Raw genomic sequence first — 21,134 nt, forward strand, 5'->3', positions numbered from 1 at the left:
CAGCTCTTCGTATAATGTATTTAAAATTTTTTTCAATAGCATAAATAATAACAATTTTGAAATCTAAAATAATACTTTTATAGTCTGTCTTTAAACCAACTCGTAGCCTATGAAACCATGCATTTCAGTGCATAAAGCTGAATTCCTTGGTGTAAAGCAAGACATTCACTATTTCTTTTTCTTACTAAAATCAAAGCCTTTCAACCTAGATGTTTTCATGACACTAGATAAATTGATTATATCCATCAGCTTTATGTCAACATTAGGCAGGCAATTTTCAAGCAAAACTTTATTTTTCTTTCACTGAGTCTAAATCCAAACTTTAATCTTTTATCTCTATCCTTCAAACTCAACTTTCAGTGACATCAACATGGTTAGGAAAAAGTCTTATTGTGTAATATGAAGATAATAGTGTTGACTTTTCAGTAACATCACAGTTCTACAACTATGTCCAATGATATGGAAACTTGATATCAAAACAATAGAAAATCATTTGCTGACTTTAATGGATTTCTTATATCCAGATTAAAGAACACACATCTCATTAGGTGAAAGATGGCTAGGGTGATATAAGGAATCTAGTAAATAAGGAATTAATTGAACTCATCCCCAACATTTGGAGGGTGGGTCAACTTTAGTATTTCTGAAGGAAGCTGTGACTGTCCAAGCTGATTTTCTAACTAAGCAAAGGATTATTAACCATTCGTGGTTAGTTCAGTTTCCCAAGCCTCATGATTAAGAGCAATTTTAGATCTGGTGCTTCATTTTCCTTTTCAATAAGTGTTTATTGATTACTCTTTATGTACCCAGCACTATGTTAGGCACAAAGAAAATGGAGATTAAAAAAAAAAACTCACCTCATGCCCTAAGGATCTCTTGTCCAATGGGAGAAACAACCAAGGGAGCAATGTGGTAAATTCTGTGAAAGTTATACCCAGCACTCTATTGGAGCAGAGAAGAAGGAGCACTTACCTCAGGCTGGAAGTATCAGAAAGGGTTTCACAGAAATAGATTGCTTAGGTTGAAAATAAATCAAGGCAAAGAAGGGGAATTAATGACAGAAAAGAGACATGGAGACAAGATGACTACACATCTGGCTTTTGCCAGAAGTGAGGGGACACAGGACTGGAAAGTCCCAGGCAAACCAGAATGAGTTGGTCACATTTCAAGGAAATTGTATTCCTTTATTAGATGAGGACCAACATTTTTAAAAAGAAAAGAATGGGGGCACCTGGGTGGCTCAGCTGGTTGAGTGTCTGACTTTGGCCTAGGTCATGATTTTGTGGCTCGTGAGTTTGAGCCCCGCGTCGGGCTCTCTACTGTCAGTGCAGAGCCCACTTCAGATCCTCTATCTCCTTCCCTTTCTGCCCCTTCCCTGCTTGTGCTCTCTCTCTCTCTCTCTCTCTCTCAAAAATAAATAACACATTAAAAATAAATAAAAAGAAAGGAATATATTGTAAAGTTCAGTATTATTTAATGACATTTTTGTTTCAGGAATGTGAGGTGTGTGTGTATATGTGTATGTGTATACATGCACATGTGCATGAGTAAACCCAAATCTAGGAATTTTTTTCAGTTCTTTTTTCCAACAATTTCTGAACACTTTTGAGCAACTACATGTTCAGAGAGTAAGCAAGGACCTATTTCCCAAAGTGAACAAGCAAGCAAGATAGACTTTATGTGCATAAAACCCATGCAGTAAAGTTGCTTGATCCCAAAAGGGGCCCCACACTTGATATAATGTTCTGCTGTCACCATCGTGAAATTCTGAATACTTTTGTGTGTGGAGGTGTGTTTTGTAAATCAAATCCAATGGCACATTGGAGCATGGGCATGAGCAGAGGAGAATAAACAAATGAAGCTATGGTATTGTAGAAATTGTTGCCTTTGTCTACTCAAGATAATTTCCCAAGCCCATTTCTTATAAAAATGAATGAACACATGACCCAGGCTGAAACCATTATAGCAACCCAATTGTATGACCCCATTGATTTGCACAGGATGGACATCCCATCCTTGCATGCAAGCAAAGTATTTCCTCAGGATTTTTCAGCTGTAGGTTGTGGTGAAATGTCTCTCTTACCTCTAGTCAAGGAACTATATAGTTATCAAAACAAGTATGAGGATATGACTCTAGAGTTGTCAGAAGCTATTTTCTCTACCAAGTAAAAAAGCCTGGGAAGAACTAATTCTCAAGCCAAAGGGAGAGAGGGGCAGTAGGAAAAAAAGAGACCCATGGCATTGAGACCCTACTTAACATATCTGAGCTTCCTAGAGCTATATTGTTCTTGCAGTTTTGTTTCTTCTTCTCTGGATTCAGGGAATTATCTTATATAATTTCGATACATTCATTTTCCTCCTAAGCTAGTTGGAGTTAGATTTCTATCTCCTGCAACCAAAATAAACCAGACTAATAGATGGATGACAACTTTAAATAATTGAAATTACAATGTTAATCTTTGTAGAGTATTTGTAATGTGTCAAATACATACAGTAACTCATGACCATATCAATTCTGTGAGCAAGGTAAGACAAGTATCATTACAGGTGTGCCTTCCATACATTAGATGGCAAGCTTCATAAAGAAAAAAAAACTAGGTCATCTGGGTGGTTGAGGCAATTAAGCATCCTACTCTTGATTTCAGCTCAGGTCATGATCTCACTGTTCGTGAGTTCAAGCCCCACATTGTGCTCTGCACTGACAGTGTGAGCATGTTTGGGATTCTCTCTCTTTCCCTCTCTCTCTGCCTCTCCCCTGCCTGCCCTCTCTCTCAAAATAAATAAAAATAAACCTCAAAAAAGTGTATCTTTTTCAAATTTTATAATTATCCAGCAGCCAACTATATTTTAGAAATAATAAAACTGAGATTTACGGGTTATTATTGACCCAAGATTATACAATGGTAAGTGGTTGGTCAACTACTGGTTCCCCTTGACCTCCAGTATTTTCTGTTTTATGACTGGCCCCACATTTAGCATTGGAGATACAAAGGTAAACAAGATCCTAGTCCTTACTCTCAAAAAATTCAGAGTCTGATGCAACGGTTCATAGACATACTCCTGATTTCTTGATATATCCTATTCCATTTTGTTGAAATGATGAATCCAGTAGAAGGTTTGTATTAACTATACTTACAAAAGGGTCTCATAGTACACAGGGTATACATATTACATAATATTTTAATTGTTATCAAATGAGAATTTCCTGTCGTATCCAGTACAGCACTAAAACCTGGCATGTGATGAATACTTCATTAACTAGCTGTATGGCTGCACTCCCCACACCCACCTCCAATTAGTCTTATTTAAAGGTAATATATTGGGGCGCCTGGGTGGCTCAGTCGGTTGAGTGTCCGACTTCAGCTCAGGTCATGATCTCGCAGTTCGTGCATTCAAGCCCTGTGTCTGGTTCTGTGCTGACAACTTCAGAGCCTGAAGCCTGCTTCCGATTCTGTCTCCCTCTCTCTGCCCCTTCCCCACTCATGCTCTGTCTCTCTGTCTCTCAAAAATGAATAAATGTTAAAAAAAATTTTAGAGGTGATACATTAGGGCACTTAAAAGATTGGGATCTTGAGACAAATAGAAATTGGTCAAGTTTCTGTTCTGCCACTTAAGAGTTCTATTACTACTAGAAAGTTACATAATTTTTTTGTGCTTTACTTTCCTTATCTGTAGCATGGGGATAATAATAGTCCTTACCTCACAGGATTTGGTGTAAGGACTAAATGTGGTGTTGCAATGTAAAGCACTTAGCCTATATTTTGCAATGTAATATATTTTAAATTTGGGGGTTTTTCCTAATCCAAAGTTAAAATAAAGTATAAGAAATACCAGCAGGTGATTAAATAATCAAAACAGTGTGATCTGCAGTAAATCAAAGGCATGCACAAAGTTGTAATAGTGCACTTTCATAATTAAATGAGAAAGTCGTCCTGACAGCACTTTTTATGATTTTACTACTAAGTATCTTTATTTAATTCTGCTTTGACATTAATATTGATATCGCAACCACATTATTTGCAAGCACCTAGTTTATGAAACTTGCATAGTTCATATATTATAAAAATTAAAATTCATTACAAAGTAAATTGTTAATTCTATAGTTGAGCTGTACAAGGAACACCCACTGCAATCTCCTTTTCCCCCCATTTACCTCCCTTTTTAGAATAGTAATGCTATCTAAACTTCTTTTGGGGATTAATATTATTTAAGTCTGAACGTGAATTTACAAGTGTTCACTGGATTAATCTAAGTATCTTGTTAATTTGTAGTAATTACCTTAACTTTTTCTATTCTAATTTTTAAAAGATTTGAATAGCAAAGCAGCATGCATTGATTAAAATTCTAAATTGACAAAGACTGTTAATTGGGTAGCATACATTTAATGCAAAATATGGTGTTACACATCTTACTTATTTCAGTGTAGGATGATCCGATATGGCAATCAAAATGCATGCAGTTCAGATACCAGCCTCAGCCTTACAATTTTTTTTTTGAGAGAAATAAAAAATTGCCTTCAGACACTGAATTTCAGGTACTCTTCATAAACATTTTCAGTAGTTAGTTGCTCAATTCTAGTGCATTTATTTAATGTCTACAAATAGTGTATATATTTTGGCTTGCCAAATACTTCTTTTGTTTCATAACATTTCCTTAGTATAAATCAGGGGTCTTCAAACTGCAGCCCATGAACCAAATCCACCATGCAATCTCATTTTGTGAATAAAATTTTTTTGGAACACATCCACTCACTCCCAAATGTTTATGTATTTGCTGCTTCCTTGACTTTACAATGATAACAGAAGTTGCAACAGAGATAGGGAAGCCCTTTACAGAAAGGTTTGCTGAACTCTGGGCAAAATAATTCAAACCATTATATCATTTCTCTAATATCATGAATGCTCCATTCGACTGGAAGCTTCACTAAGCCAAATTTGATTTGGGGGCTCCGTTCATCTATGGTAGCATATTTTCACTTTCTTTTCTCAAATTCATTTAGATTTAGTATAGACCCATTGATCACATCTAATAACCATATATTCATTCCATGCCTAGCTGTTCTATTTGAGGTTTTCTAGGAAAACCTTACAATTTTGTAAGTCTCCTGTTAATCCTTACTATTCTAAACTTTTAATACATGACACTTATGATCAACCCATCAAGAAAGAAGTACCCTCTCCTTGCTTGGATCTGATAGATGACACAATCATATTTCTTGTAGTTATGTGTGGTCTTCTCTAGCTCATCTTCGTCCTCTCACTCTCTGAACGTTCTCCTTGGCCCTTTTCTAGTCTCATGCCATGTATATTCATTAAAAATTTCATTTACTCTCATTATTTTATTTTTTTTAAAAAATTTAACGTTTATTTATTTTTGAGAGAGAGAGAGAGAGAAACAGAGTGTGAGTGAGGGAGGGGCAGAGAGAGAGGGAGACACAGAACTCAAAGGAGGCTCCAGGTTCTGTGCTGTCAGCACAGAGCCCAACGCAGGGCAAGAACTCACCAACCATGAGATCATGACAGAGCTGAAGTCAGCAGCTTTAACCGACTGAGCCATCCAGAAGCCCCTTATTCTCATTATTTTAACTATCACATCTATGACTGCTGACTCAAAAAAAGACCACCAATGGGGGTGGCTAACAGTGCAGAACTTGCTTGGTATTCTCTCTCTCTCTCTCTCTCTCTCTCTCCCTCTCTCTCTGCTGCTCCCTTGCTTGCTCTCTCACTCTCTCTCAAATAAATACATAAACTTAAAAAAATACCACCAACAAAAATCTGTTAGTGAAACAAAGCAGAATGTGTTACTTGTTGTAATAAGTGGAAATACTACCTTCGCAAGGTCTTAGTAGTATCTTGGAAGGGGAAGGCAAAGGCAGATGTTTATAAAATTTGAGGGTTTGGTTTAAGGTACCTCTTTCAAAGTAGGGACCTGATTAGAATTGAACAAAATTTGTGATATAGATTTTTAAATGTATATATTGGTGTATACATCAAGGCAAGAGTTTTTTTTTTTTAAACATTTATTTATTTTTTAGAGACAGAGCATGAGCAGGGGAGGGGCAGAGAGAGGGAGACATGGAATCTGAAACAGGCTCCGAGGCATCAGCATGGAACTCATGAACCGTGAGATCATGAACTGAGCCGAAATCGGACGCTTAACCGACTGAGCCACCCAGGTGCCCCAGCAAGGCAAGAGTTTTAAAGTAAGTCTTGTTGAGTAATCATTTGATTAAGTGAGCAATTTTCTCACTGAGTGATCTAGCAATCTGAGAATGGGGATATTTACCCTGATGAGTAACATCTTGTCTTGAGAAGGGCAACTAGCTGAGCCAGCTTACTCTTTAGATAGATAACTTCTCAGAAAGTTCCTGAAACAAACAATAAATTTTTTTCAACCTTAGCTTCCTAGGCAAGAATTTCCCTGAGCAGTGATGTTGATATTGACATCCTTGCTTCTTGATCCTGTTAAGCTGTATGCCTGCAGGAAGTTTGTTTTCACTTCTATTCCAATAACTATCAAATATCATGCAGGAAGTTTGTTTTCACTTCTATTCCAATAACTATCAAATATCATCTACGAAATTATCCATTTACTCTGGTTCCCTACTATACCAGCTCTTCTAATTGCCTTTTTTCCCACCTATTTCCCCCATCCCCCTCCTCCCTCCCCTCTGGCAACCACCAGTTTATTCTCTCGTATTTTCTTCTGTTTATTTGAGTCTGTTCTTTGGGGTGAAGGAGGAGTTGTTCATTTGTTTTGTTTTTTACACTGCACACATAAATGAAATCATATGCAATTTGTCTATTCAGGTTCTCTGCCCATTTTTTAATTAGGTTATTTGTTTTTTTTTTTAAGTTTTTATTTTAATTCCAGTTACTTAACATACAGTGTTATATTAATTTCAGTTGTACAACATAATGATTCAATAATTTCATACATCACCCAGTGCTCATCACAATACATGCACTCTTTGATCCTCACCACCTATTTAACCCATTCCCCCTGCCAATGTCCCCTCTGGTAACCATCAGTTTGTTCTCTACAATTAAGAGTCTGTTTCTTGGTTTGTCACTTCCCGCCGCACCCCCCCCAACCGCATTGCTTGTTTGTTTTGTTTCTTAAATTCCACATGTGAGTGAAATCATATGATATTTGTCTTCTGACTGACTTATTTCACTTATCATAATACTCTCTAGTTCCATCCATGTCATTGCAAATGGCAAGATTTCATTCTTTTTTATGGCTGAATACTATTCATCTATATCTATATCTATTTATCATATCTATATATATCATATCTATAGATATGATAAATAGATATAGATATAGATATATAGATATAGATATCACATCTTCTTTATCCATTCATCAGTATATAGACACTTGGGCTGCTTCCATATCTTTGCTATTATAAATAATGCTACTATAAACATAGGGGTGCATGTATCCCTTTGGATTACTGTTCTTACATTCTTTGAGTAAATACCCAGTAATGTAATTGCTGAGTTGTAGGAAGGTAGTTCTATTTTTAACTTTTTGAGGAACCTCCATATTGTTTTCCAGAGTGGCTGCAGCAGTTTGCATTCCCACCAGCAGGGCACAAGTGTTCCTTTGCACTTGCATCCTCACCAATACCTGCTGTTTCTTATGTTGTTGATTTTAGTCATTCTGACAGGTGTGAGGTGATATTTCATTGCAGTTTTGATTTGCATTTCCCTGATGATGAGTGATGTTGAGAATCTTTCTTTTCATGTGTCTGTTGGCCTTCTGTATGCCTTCTTTGGAGAACTGTCTGTTCATATCTTCTGCCTATTCTTTTTTTTTTTTTTTAATTTTTTTTTTAACGTTTATTTATTTTTGAGACAGAGAGAGACAGAGCATGAACAGGGGAGGGGCAGAGAGAGAGGGAGACACAGAATCGGAAACAGGCTCCAGGCTCTGAGCTGTCAGCACAGAGCCTGACGCGGGGCTCGAACTCACGGACCGTGAGATCATGACCTGAGCCGAAGTCGGCCGCTCAACCAACCAAGCCACCCAGGCGCCCCTCTTCTGCCTATTCTTAATTGGATTATGTTGTTGTTTTTTTTAGGTGTTGAGTTTCATAAGTTCTTTATATGTTTTGGAAACTAACCCTTTATAAGATATGTCATTTGCAAATATCTTCTCCCATTCCATATGTTGCCTCTTAGTTTTGTTGATTGTTTCCTTCACTGAGCACAAGATTTTATTTTGATGAAGTCCAAATAGTTTATTTTTGCTTTTGTTTCCCTTGACTCAGGAGACCTATCTAGAAAAAAAAAAGTTTCTCCAGCCAATGTCAGAGAAGTTACTGTCTGGGATTTTTATGATTTCAGGTCTCACACTTAGGTCCTTAATCCATTCCGAGTTTACTTTTGTGTGTGGTATGAGAAAGTGGTTTAATTACATTCATTTGAATGTTGTTGTCCAGTTTTCCCAACACCATTTTTTGAAGAGACTGTCTTTTTCCCATTGCATATTCTTGCCTCCTTTGTTGAAGATTGATTAATCATGGGTTTATTTCTGGATTCTCTATTCTATTTTACTGATCTATGTGTCTGTTTTTGTGCCAGTACCAGACTGTTTTTGATTACTACAGTTTGTCCTATATCTTGAAATCTAGGATTGTGATACCTCCAGTTTTGTTCTTTTTTCTTAAGATTGCTTTGGTCTTTAATTCAGGGTCTTTTATGGTTCCATACAAATTTTAGGATTATTTGTTCTAGTTATGTGAAAAATACTATTGATATTTTAGTAGTGATTGAATTGAATATTTAGATTTCTTTTGATAGTATGGACTTTTTAATAATATTAATTCTTCCAATCCATGAACATGTTATATCCTTCCATTTGTTTGTGTTGCCTTCAATTTCTTTCATCGATGTTTTACAGTTTTCAGAGTACAAGACTTTTACCTCCTTGGTTAAATTTATTCATAGGTGTTTTATTATTTTTGGTGCTATCATAAATGGATTGTTTTCTTAATTTCTCTTTCTGCTACTTCATTATTAGCATATATAAATCGAACCAATTTCTGTGTAATTTTGTATCCTGTGACTTTACTGAATCCATTTATTAATTCTAATAGTTTTTTGGTAGGATCTTTAAGTTTTCAAAAAATAGTGTCATGTCATCTCTGTCATCTGTAAATAGTGACAGTTTTACTTCTTCCTTACCAATTTCAATGCTTTTTATTTTTTTTAATTAATTAATTTATTTTTTGTCTGCTGGTTGCAGCTGAGACTTCCAGTATTATGTTGAATAAAAGTGGTGACAGGGGATATCCTTGTTGTTCTTGATCTTAAAGGAAAAGTTTTCAGTTTTTCACCATTGCATATAGTGTTAGTTGTGGGCTTTTCATATAGGGACTTTTTTATGTTGAGATATGTTCCCTCTAAATCCACCTTGTTCAGAATTTTTACCATAAATTGATGTTGAATTTTGTCAAATATTTTTTCTGCATCTACTTAGATGATCATATAATTTTTATCTTTCATATTGTTAATGTTATGTATCACATTGATTGATATGAGGGTATTGAACTTCCATGCATCCCTGGGAGTAAATCCCACTTGATTTATTTGTTCAAAATTTTTGCATCTGTGTTCATCAGGCATAGTGGCTTGTAGTTTTCTTTTTTTGTAGTGTCTGCCTTGTTATGGTATCAGGATAATGCTGGCCTCATAGGAAACATTTGGAAGTTTTCTTTCTTATTCTGTTTTGTCTTTTGTTTTTTTTTTTTTTGGAATTGAGAAGATTACATATTAACTCTTCTTTAAATGTTTGGTAGAATTCACCTGTAGAGGCTTCTGGTTCTAGACTTTCATTTCTTGTGAGTTTTTAAATTACTGATTCAATCTTGTTACTAGTAATCAGTCTATTCAGATTTTCTATTTCTTCCTGATTCAATTTTGGAAGACTGTATGATTCTAGGAATTTATCCATTTCTTTTAGGATGTCCCATTTATTACCATATACTTTTTCATAATATTCTCTTATAATATTTTGTATTTGAGCGGTGTTAATTGTTATAGTTTCCATTTTATTGATGGTACTAATATGTTTCAGGAATATCAGATTTGGGGGCACCTGGGTGGTTCAGTCTGTTAAGAGTCCGACTTCGGCTCAGGTCATGATCTTGCAGTTTGTCAGTTGAGCCCCACATCAGACTCTGTGCTGACAGCTCGGAGCCTGGAGTCTGCTTCAGATTCTGTGTCTCCCTCTCTCTCTGCCCCTCCCCAGCTCACACTCCGTCTCTCTCTCTCTTAAAAATAAATAAACATTAAAAAAATTTTTAAAAAGGAATATCAGATTTGAAGCCTAAGCACTATATCTAATTCCTCTTTCAATGTGGCTCTGAAGGAGAATAGAATTTGCCACTCCCAAATATGCCTCATTGTTATGAGTATTATCTTAGCTGGTTATTATTAAGAAACTCCAAAAACCAAGTAGAAGTTACCTTTTTGTAAGGAACATTTGCATTTATAGTTGACCTTTGAACAATGCAGAAGTTAAGGGTACCAACCTGCAGTCAAAAATCCCTGTATAGGGGCACCTGGGTGGCTTGTCAGTTGAGCTTCCAACTCTTGAATTCGGCTCAGTCCATGATCTCACGGTTCATGGGTTCCACCCCGCATTGGGCTCTGCACTGACAGTGAGAAGCCTGCTTGGAATTCTCTAACTCCCTCTCTCTCTGCCCCTGCCCTAGTCATACCCTCTCATTCTCTCTCTCTCTCTCTCTCTCTCTCTCTCTCTCTCTCAAAATAAACTTTAAAAAACTCCATGTATAACTTTTGACTCCTCAAAAACTTAACTACTGTGGCCTACTATTGACTGAAGACTTACCAATAACATAAGCAGTCAATTAACACATGTTTTGTATATGTATTATGTACTGTACTCTTATAATAAAGTAAGCTAGAGGAAAAAAAGTGTTAAGAAAGTCATTAGGAAGACAAAATGCATTTACAACACTACTTTAAACAATCCACGTATAAGTGGACCCATGCAGTTCAAACCTTTGTTTTTCGAGGGTCAGATGTATAAGAAAAATCTTCATTTGCAAGGGTGTCTCCCTCTCTATAACAGAAAGAGAATAATGTTTAATCTCTAGAAACTTATCAATGGAGAAAGTAATGACCTAAATCTGTATAACAATTATACTCTTGTTTACTGTGCTTTTCCTGATAACCTCCCATAACTGTCTTCCCCACCTCCCAACATCTTCTTTTGTCTTTAGCTGGAGATGGTATTTAAGGTGGCAGCTTGGGCTGTTTCAGGGAATTACTCAGTTTTCCTGAGTATCTTCCATTTATAGATGAGGTATACATACTATTAAACTTCCATTTCTTTTTCTTCTTCATCTTTTATTACATGAAGTCTCAGCCAAAAGCTTAGAAAGGTAGAGGGGAAATTATTTTTCCTCCCCTACAGCTCCCAGCATTCAACTAATCATTATGTGCTACCTATTTACTTTATGAATCTCTTTGATGAAACTACAAAAAGTGATGAGACTGGCCTAAAGAGGGAGTAGTTCAGCAGAGTTACAAAACATGAGACCAGAAGATGGCCAAGGAAAACATTCACAGAGAGGGAGAAGAATATGAGCTATAGAAAGGTAGGGGAAATAGGATATATCCTATTACTAAATAGGATATTACAGAGCCAAAGAATGAGAGAAGACTTCTTTTGTGTTGAGGCGATCATAATTGCCATGAATGAAAGATTTAAGATAATAAGAATTAAAAGGAGAGTGCTAAAGCCCTCTATCTAAGGGCTACCCCTTCCATAAGCTGAGAAGAAAGGTAGCTTCCTGGATAAAAGAATAAATATTTAGATTGAACAATGTAACAGTTAATTATTAGCTTGAGATTTAGGATTATACAATTGCCAGAATTGCAATATAGAAAGAAAAGGTTAAATTGCAAGACAAATGATGGGAGAGAGAGATCTAGAAACCATTGTAAAACTAAAAGTAAAATTTGCAATGCTATGAAAAGTATTAATTAAAATCTACAACCAATTAGAAGTTAGAGGTCCATATCACTCAATTTCAACATGCAATCAGTGTTGAATAATATTTAGGTTAATGACCAAATGCCCTGAGTAGGAAATAGAATGAGTATTAGTTGAATTGAAATAATGAACCTTCACTATGTTTATGAAGCATTCAGGAGAAAAGGCAATGTACTGTTGCTCTGTCTTAACCCAGAGGATAGAACCTATAGAAATTAGCAAGCCTACTAAGCTACCCTCAACACCATCAATTCTTTTCCTCCCACTGATCCCCAATATTCTAATCATGGATAGTTTGATATTTGGGGAACTATTGATCCTAGTTCCCCTTTGGAAATGAATTACCCTTTGTAACAAATAGACCTAAGCTCTTTTGGCAACTCTGTGAATGTCAGGTTCTTCTGGTAAATATCAGCAGCCTCCAACAATTAGAAAATAAATAGAGGCTACCTATCTTCAACCCTGAAGCCTACTACCAGGAGAAAGCAATTCTCAGACCAAATTCCACCTAAGGTACTAATATTTCTTAGCAACCTATTTATCAATTTTTTTAAAGTTCTTTTCTGTATCCTCAGATCCACCTTGTGTGAAAGGCTCACTCTGAAACAAATGCAGTTGCATTCTTCCACCCTACATGGCAGGATGTGGAAGCCTTGTAGTCATACTAGGTGGTAAAATTTTCAGTAAAGTGGAGATGCAGGGTCAATAAGCTACAGATGTGTTGTGCATGGAACATACTTTTGGGCTTGCCAATTTTTCAACATCTCACTCATATGAAGGAGGTTAATCTTCTCGCACTATTCCAAACCAATCAAATATCTTAGCACTGATATGTTTTCCAATCAAAATTATTTTTAACATTACTTGTACAAATCAGAAAATCCTAAGGTGATGGTTTCATTTAAGATACTTCACCTGTTAATTATCTAGCCTCCAAGTGTTGCTATAGATAAAAACTCTTCAAATGGTAATTAGTCACCCCTAGGAATTTAATTAGAATTATTTTTTCTCTTACTCATCTCATACTGCTTATACAGTCCTAAAGTATTTTAAAGTTTTATTTATTTTTGAGTGAGAGAGAGAGAGAGTGAGCTGGGGAGGGGCAGAGAAAGAGAGGGGTACAGAGGATCCAAAGTGGGCTATGCGCTAACAGCAGGAAGCCCAATGTGGCTCGAACTCACAAACCCCGAGATCATGACCTGAGCGAAGTCAGCACTCAACCAACTGAACCACCCAGGCGCCGCAGTCCTAAAGTATTTTAAAGTAAATGCCCACTCAGACAATATAACTCAATGAGTCCTGCAGTCCCATATATATATAAGCATCAACAAAGCCCTTCTCACTGACCATAAACTCGCTGCCAGAATGTAGGAGAGCTACCTTTTATAGAAAAGTGGGATAAACCCAGCTTGACTCTCAGCTCTGTTCTTTAATGTTTAATTTAATGTTATTATTATTTTTTTTAAATATTTATTTTTAAGAGAGAAAAAGAAGGACAGAGCACAAGCCAGGGAGAGGCAGAGAGAGAGGGAGACACAGGAAGCAGGGTCCAGGCTCTGAGCTGTCAGCACACAGCCCGACTAGGGCTCCAACTTGCCAACTGCAAAATCATGACCTGAGCTGAAGTTGGACACTTAACTGATTGAGCCACCCAGGAGCCCTTTTAATGTATAATTTTAGTATTTATGTCCATTGCCCCCACTACAATTCTAAATACAGTACTATTATCTCTTTCTCTGAATTACCACAGCACTCCTGGGTCTCTTATAAGATCCTTAAGGCAGGGTCCAGTCTGTCTTGATTGCTGCTCTATTCATGGCTCATAGAGAAGTTTCTGATGAATGAACACAGTAATGAATAATCTGGTGATCCCAGACTATTACTGAATCTCTCTGAAGTTTCCTTATTTAGAGAATAGGAACAGTAATAGTACCTACTTTATACTACTAATTTGATATCCTTAACTCAAGTGCACTTTACATAATGCAACCACATTAATTTTCTTGAAACACTATTTTCTACAACCCTACTACTGACTGCACTTACAATACTGTGCATAATTATCTCTTCTTGTCTAATTTTCCCAGTGGATTGTGAATTTGTTGAAGGCTGAGACTTGACATTTTAAATTGTGTCCCTAGATGTAACACTGTGAAAAGCACATAGGAAGTCTCAGTGAAAGTTTGTTGAATGAATAAATCTGCCTGAGTCATTGAAATTGTTAAAATGAACCTAACCCACAATTGCCCTCAAGTATCTGAGTACCAAATTTAATGTTATTCTTACTTCGAAAGTTTGCCCACTCTCAAGATTTCCACTCTATTATTAAATTGTATCATGTTAGAATTTAGCTTTTCATAGAAAATGAATTCCTCCGAGTAAGTTAACTGAGCCAGTTGAGTTGTGGCTATGTGTACAAAGGCAAATGAAATAGAAAGTTGAGTAATTGTTCTGTCAATTTAGTCAATATTGACAACCACTCTAAAGCACCCACACAGTTTACATTTTACTTAAACAGTACAGATAACTGTCTCAAATTTAAAAAGAATGACCCTGAATTTGTTCCCCACATGACATAAAACTGGCTGCTGTGAAATGGAAAATTAGAACTCATACAAAGATACTAATACAAGGGTTCTGTTCTGTAAGTATCAGAAAGAAATCATTTTAAAATGCTTTTCCCTATTAGACAGCTGCATGGCATGAACCTTGAGGAGAATACCAATGGAGACTGCACAACTTTCAAGTGAGGGTACCAAAGAGCCGAAATTTTCATTTCAACCAAAACTCATTATTTACAATTCTATACCAACAAACATGCTTAACCCTTCTAGAGAAAGTATTTGCTAATATGATAGCTGATAAGGGAGCTTGCTCCTTTCTTCGTTCCACATTTCATCACTTATCATTTAGTTGGGAACAAAAAAAATCTCTGACCAGAAGTAAATAAATAGCAATATTTAATTATATTTCATAACCAGAAGTCTGGAATCAAGCTGTCCCAGAGTTGATTTTGGACTTCAGTGATACCACAGATGAAAGAAGGCTGTCTGACTTCTGGAATTCCACAAGATGGTCCAATAGAGCTATCTGTCTGCAAACAAGCTTTATGTTTCAAGTAAAGGGAAGAATTACCCTGAAAGTTCAAGGTCAGTAGAGCTGCCTCTGCTACCATGGGCCCTGGAGACACAAGCCTGAGGACAGAGCCTTCTTCTTCCCCATTCCAGAAGAGTCAGGCAAACAGAGCCAAGGGAGTGTGACTGTCACACTGCTGGAGCAGGAGGGAGAGCATCAAAACTAAAGAGGATTAATCCTGAATAATAATTATTAAAATCTAATGGCATTAACCTGCTAGGTTTTGGACTCGCTGGTAACTCATAATCCTTTTCTTGTTTTCAATTTCTTCCTTTTGGAATGGGAGTGTCTATCCTATGCCTGTCCCACTAATGTATTGTGGAAGCAGATAATTTGTTTGACTTCACAGCTTCACAGCTGGAGAGGACTTAGCCTCAGAATGCATCAAACCTGGAGTCTAAGCCATATCTGAATTAGATGAGATTTAGATAAGACTGGAATTAGAATTGATATTGGAATAGGTTCAGACTTTTGTAGCTCTTGGGATGGGGTGAATATAAATTGCATGTGGTAAGGACATAAATGTGGGTGGCCAGAGGGCATAGTATTATGGGCTGAAGTGTGTCTGACTGTATTTAGAGATAAGGTCTTTAAATAAATTATGAAGTAAAAATGAGGCTATATGGTTGGAATCTTTGTAAAAAGAAGAGATTAGGACAAAGACACATGCTATATGAAAACACAGGGAGAAGATGGTTATCTACAAGGAGAGCTGCCTCAGAAGAAACCAGACCTAGGGCGTTTGGGTGGTTCAGTCAGTTTAAGCATCTGACTTTTGATATTGGCTCAGATCCTTATCTCACGGTCGCGAGATTGAGCCCTGCTTTGGACTCAGCGCTGGGTGTGGAGCCCGCTTGAGATTCTCTCTCTCCCTCTCCTTTTACCATCTCCCTCAAAAATAAATAAATAAATAGATAGATAGATAAATAAATAAATAAGAAAAGAGAAAAATGGTACTTAAAAAAAAAGAGAAGAAGAAACCAGACCTGATGACACTTTGATTTCAGACTTCTATCCTCCAGAATTCTAAGAAAATACATTTCTTTTGTTTAGGTTATCAGTCTGTGGTATTTTGCTATAGCAGCCCTGGCAAACTATCCCCCCCAGGACCTTGTAAAGCATCCATTCTAGTAACTGTCTCTGAAGCTTACATTTTATTAGCTTCATGATATATCAATCTCTGTACCTCACAATTGATCACTGAATTTGGTTCTTATATCATTCATTAACTATTTTATCCAAGTCTATTGTAAATATCTTGAGGACATTGACAGTTTCCTGAGTTTTCAATATCCACTCCACTCTGGTCTTACCCCTCTTATGTCCCAAGATAGAATTGAACACATGAGATACTTAACAGTGAACTTTTATTGATTTTTTCATCACACCTACATGTGGTCCCACCTGGAGTTCTTAAAGGATTATTGAAGGGAGACCATCTGCCATCTCCCTAAGATTAACTTCTCTGAAGTCACAATTATTGTTGTAGTACATATTTTTCTCTGAAGTCATAGTTATTGTTGTAGCACATATTTTTCACATAGTATTTTTATTCAAAGACAGTGTAATTTTAGTATACTGGTAAATGCAATTAGAGCTGAAAATATGATACATAAAGTGCTAAATATCAGATATCAGAGAAATATCTATTAAAAACTAAAAATAAGAAAACTAATTTATACCTAGGAATCACATAAATGTCATTAAAAGAGAACTTCAGTAAGTGATAAATGAGTGTGCAGAATCATTAACTTCATGTTTGTTGAGGCCAGGGTCTACTCAAATTACTAAATTGTTAGTACAGTTTTCCAAGAGGGTTATACCCACTCTACCGCCTTCTTGGAATCATAATCTGAAAAGTGTCTTTATATATGCAAAATTCTAGTTTCACTTTTTCATATTTTACAATTCTGGTGAATGTATGTAAATACAAATTGGATTTAGAAAGTAAACTAATGCCTGTTTAAATCAAAAAAGAACTACAAACATCCTAAATTCTGTTCATTTGTAATGTATTGCTCCAAACTCTGTTCTTTTTATTGATGTGCTCTTAAAATTGGTTTGATTTCTATTTTCTCTTCTTAAAAAATACTGTTTAATTATTTTCCTGGTTAATAATGTAATAGGCTTTGCTCTCATAATTCATTAAAAGAAAACACCCAGGCCTGGAAAACACAATTACTATAATTTTCATAATGATTTACTTGATTCTACTGATTGTTTGCAAGGTGTTGTCTTGAAAATGGAGTTTAGGATGTCTAAATCCATACTGAAACTTCTGACTTTTCAAGGCAATCCCCAGATAGATTTTCTTATCAATCAATCAATAAAATCCCACAACTGCGCAAGCCAGTCTTTTTTTTTTTTTTTTTCTTAAATAGAACTTTTGTTTTACCTGTGAGATATATAGAAAAAAGCTAGACATGGCCCTGGTGAAAGAGTAATAAAATGCCAGCAGAGCTCATCCAGAAGGAGGAATAAAGAGTTAAATAAACCCTATATTATGTAAGGTTTTATAATATAGGAAAAAATTATAACTAAATATTATAATGTAAGAAAAAAGCCATTAAACTGGATTTTCAAAAATTGTGAAGTAGAATGAAATGCACAATGAATATATTTTAGTCAATGGGAAGCAGAACGTTTAAGGTATATCTTTGTAAACCCAGTCAATGTTCGGTATGTGATAACATATCAAGGTCATGGGCAGCTTGACAAGATGTTGCTTGCTTATTTATAACTGTTGATGGTTTCAGCTAATAACTCTACAAAGCAAAAAAAGTCTTCCTTCTGTTTAACCTGTCATGCTAAAGGCTAAAAATGTATTTTATAAAGGGCTTCTGCCTTGATTATCATCATCAATATATAAAAGAGTAGGTAATGAATTATTTTCTAAGTTGGGTTCCATGATATGAAATGCTGAAATGATAAATTATACTTTCGTAGAATCATTAGACAAACAAACTGGTTGGGTGTTGTAATTATCCAACCATAATTTGGTTATTGACTAGAATTCCATTGAATAAATATGCTTTCTGACTTTAAAAATAATATATGCTTATTGTAAAAAATTGAGAAAACAGCAAGGTTTACAGCTAATATTCTATATACAGCTGTATGTCACTTTCCTTTTTTCCTCATACATTGCATCTCTTATGCATTTTCCCATGTACTTTATGATTCTTTGTAAACATCATTTTCAGAGTTTTATTTTAATGGTAAATTACAATAATGGACTAAATAAAAGGTTACACTTCAAAATATATTAGATGTACTTAAAACGAAATATACTGTGTGGAGAAAGACTGTATGTAAGCAGAGACTGTTATTTGTTGTTTTTGGACAATACTACATTTTTAAACAATTATCTTTTTTAGTGGTTCGTTTACTCAGTTTCTTATTTCTGGAAATGAATAACTGTGTGTGAATAAATGTGTCTAAAGCACATAAAGAAAGCATGTCATTAATACTTCCTTAGAAGAACTTTTAATTCAGGCTTTCCCTAATTGATAATTATAGCTTCTAGTTCAATTGATGTAAACATACAATAATTCAAATACTCAGCCACATGACTTTTTAGCACCTTAGATTATGTCCTCCCTAATTAAGGGACTCATTAAGCTAAAGTTTAAGGTAGTATATATTCTCAGTACTTCATTGAACTTAGGTCAGTTGCTTGGTTTTATTTTAGGCAGTGTCTATTCTGAGATTTTTCAGATGATTTTTTCAAATGTTACTAGAAGAGTGTAACAAATTAGTGAACTGTCTGTCCATGAACCTGTCCAAAGTCTTTACCAATAATTAAGAAAAATATCCTACTTTGCTCTTGATGTGGTTTCCTTAGACTAGAGAATAGTCAGAATCCTGAGATATTTTTAACAAATCCATTTCTAAAGAGAGAGAAAGAACAGGTGGCTTACAGAAAGAATTTTAACTTATGAAAGTGACTAAATCTAAATCCATAAATAGTATCCAGTCCTCCAGTTGTTCAATTCTTAAAATTTAAGTGCTTTTGGCTATAAAAATATTGCATCTAATAATTTTCAAGTATGCTTTCAGTAATGCATTTTTTATCTAAAAATGTCTTAACACTGAGAATGTCATCGTGAATTATGAAACTTTTCTATATTTAATTTTATTTGGTGCCAAGGGCTATGAGGAAAAGATTTTAGTGAACTAAGGGCTAATAATAACTTCACTTTAACCTTAACTATTTTTCTTTATTTCTTTATTCTTTTTTTATTAGCTAATCATAATTGAGTGCCCTTTAAATCAGGACACCAATGAGACTTTGTTTCCAATTAACAGTAAAAACCTTCTTTGATCCTTTGACTTTTTTATGAGATGAATTTATATTTTCCAGACTAACATGCATGACAACATAATTCTCTATACTCATTAATATTCAACTTTGCTGCTTTAATGAGAGAAACCAGGAGAAATGTAATGTCATCTGCTTATCGGAGCCATTAGTAATTTTTGCTAATATAGAGAGACCAAAAATCTTTTGAATAATAATAGCCAATATTAATTGAGCACTTGCTATATGTTAGACACTGTTCTAATTGTCGATTATGTATTAAGTTACTTAGTACTCAAGAAAGCTTTCTGAGATAGGAACTACAGACTAGTGAACACAAATGAATATGTCTAACCTAATTTTAGATTTAGTCTTTTATTTATTCCATGGTTCTATGTTACCGTTAAAATGCAACTCTGAAAGAGAACAAAATGCTTCTCTCTTTCAGGAACTGTTGAGCAGGAGGCGCCATAGTGGGAGTTGACATCCGCCAAAACAAGGACCCAAAGGTTTCCGCGCAAGGAGCCCCAGATCGAGGACTTCTATGAGACTGTGGTCAAGCTGTACAGGTTTCTGTCCAGACCAACCAACTCCACCTTTAACTAAGTTGTGTTGAAGAGGTTGTTCATGAGTCACACCAGCTGGCCACTTCTGTCCCTTTACGGGATAATCCTGAAGATGAAGCTGCCTGGCTGTGAAGACAAAACAACTGTGGTTGCAAGGATGTGCATGTCCAGGAGGTGCCCAAACTGAAGGTGTACGTGCTGCCGGTGAGCCGCCATGCCCGGATCCACATCCTCAAAGCTGGAGGCAAGATCCTCACCTTTGACCAGTTTGTTGGCCCTGGACTCCCCCAAGGGCTGTGTGGCACAGTCTTGCTCTCTGGTCCACGCAAGGGCCGAGTGGTTTGGCAAAGCCTCAGGAAACCTGCACAGCCACACCAAACCCTACGTGCGGCCAGAGGGCTGGAAGTTTGAGCACACCAGAGGCCACAGGGCCAGCAGGGCTACAAAAATGAACCCCAGATCTTGACTTGTTATTAAAAAGATTTTGGATGTTGAAAAAAAAAAAAAAAGGAGAGAGCAAACTGATAGTTGCCACAGGGAAGTGAGGGGTTGGGTAAAGAAAGGGATTAAGAGGTACAATCTTCCAGTTATGAAATAAATCAGATATGGGGATGTAATGTAGAACATAAGGGATATAGTCAACAATATTGTAACAACTTTGTACAGTGTCAGGTGGTAACTAGACTTACTGTGGTAATCATTTCATAATGTATATAAATACCAAATCTCTATGTTGTACACTTGAAATTAATACATTGTATCACAGTTATTTTTCAATGAAAAAAGCAACTCTGAAAATGATGTTTAAATTCAATAGCTAATGACATGAAAAGTGCATATGATTTAATGCTTAAACTCTATACACAGTGTTATATTGGTTCTGTTTTACATAGATACATATTCATGCATATATAAGGAGAAGTCCACCAAATATTCAAAGTGTTGCCACCAAATAATGGAATTTCAGGTGGTTTTCACTTTCTTCTTTATACACTATTTGAACCCAGGCAGCACCCACAAATTCAACCTGACAATAGAATGTTAACAAAAATCACATGAAGGATGTGGACTAGACTGACAGGAAAATGTATTGTATGTTA

The 21,134-nt window shown here is 35.8% G+C and overlaps 1 pseudogene; it reads left to right on the top strand.

Moving 5' to 3' along the window:
• The window catches only part of LOC145713709 (large ribosomal subunit protein eL18-like), a 60,030-nt pseudogene extending 39,530 nt beyond the window's left edge, over positions 1-20,500 (top strand).
• The last annotated feature ends 634 nt before the right edge of the window (positions 20,501-21,134 follow it).

This window comes from Panthera onca, chromosome X (assembly GCF_046562875.1).
Source record: "Panthera onca isolate mPanOnc1 chromosome X, mPanOnc1 haplotype 2, whole genome shotgun sequence".
Classification (NCBI taxonomy): domain Eukaryota; kingdom Metazoa; phylum Chordata; class Mammalia; order Carnivora; family Felidae; genus Panthera; species Panthera onca.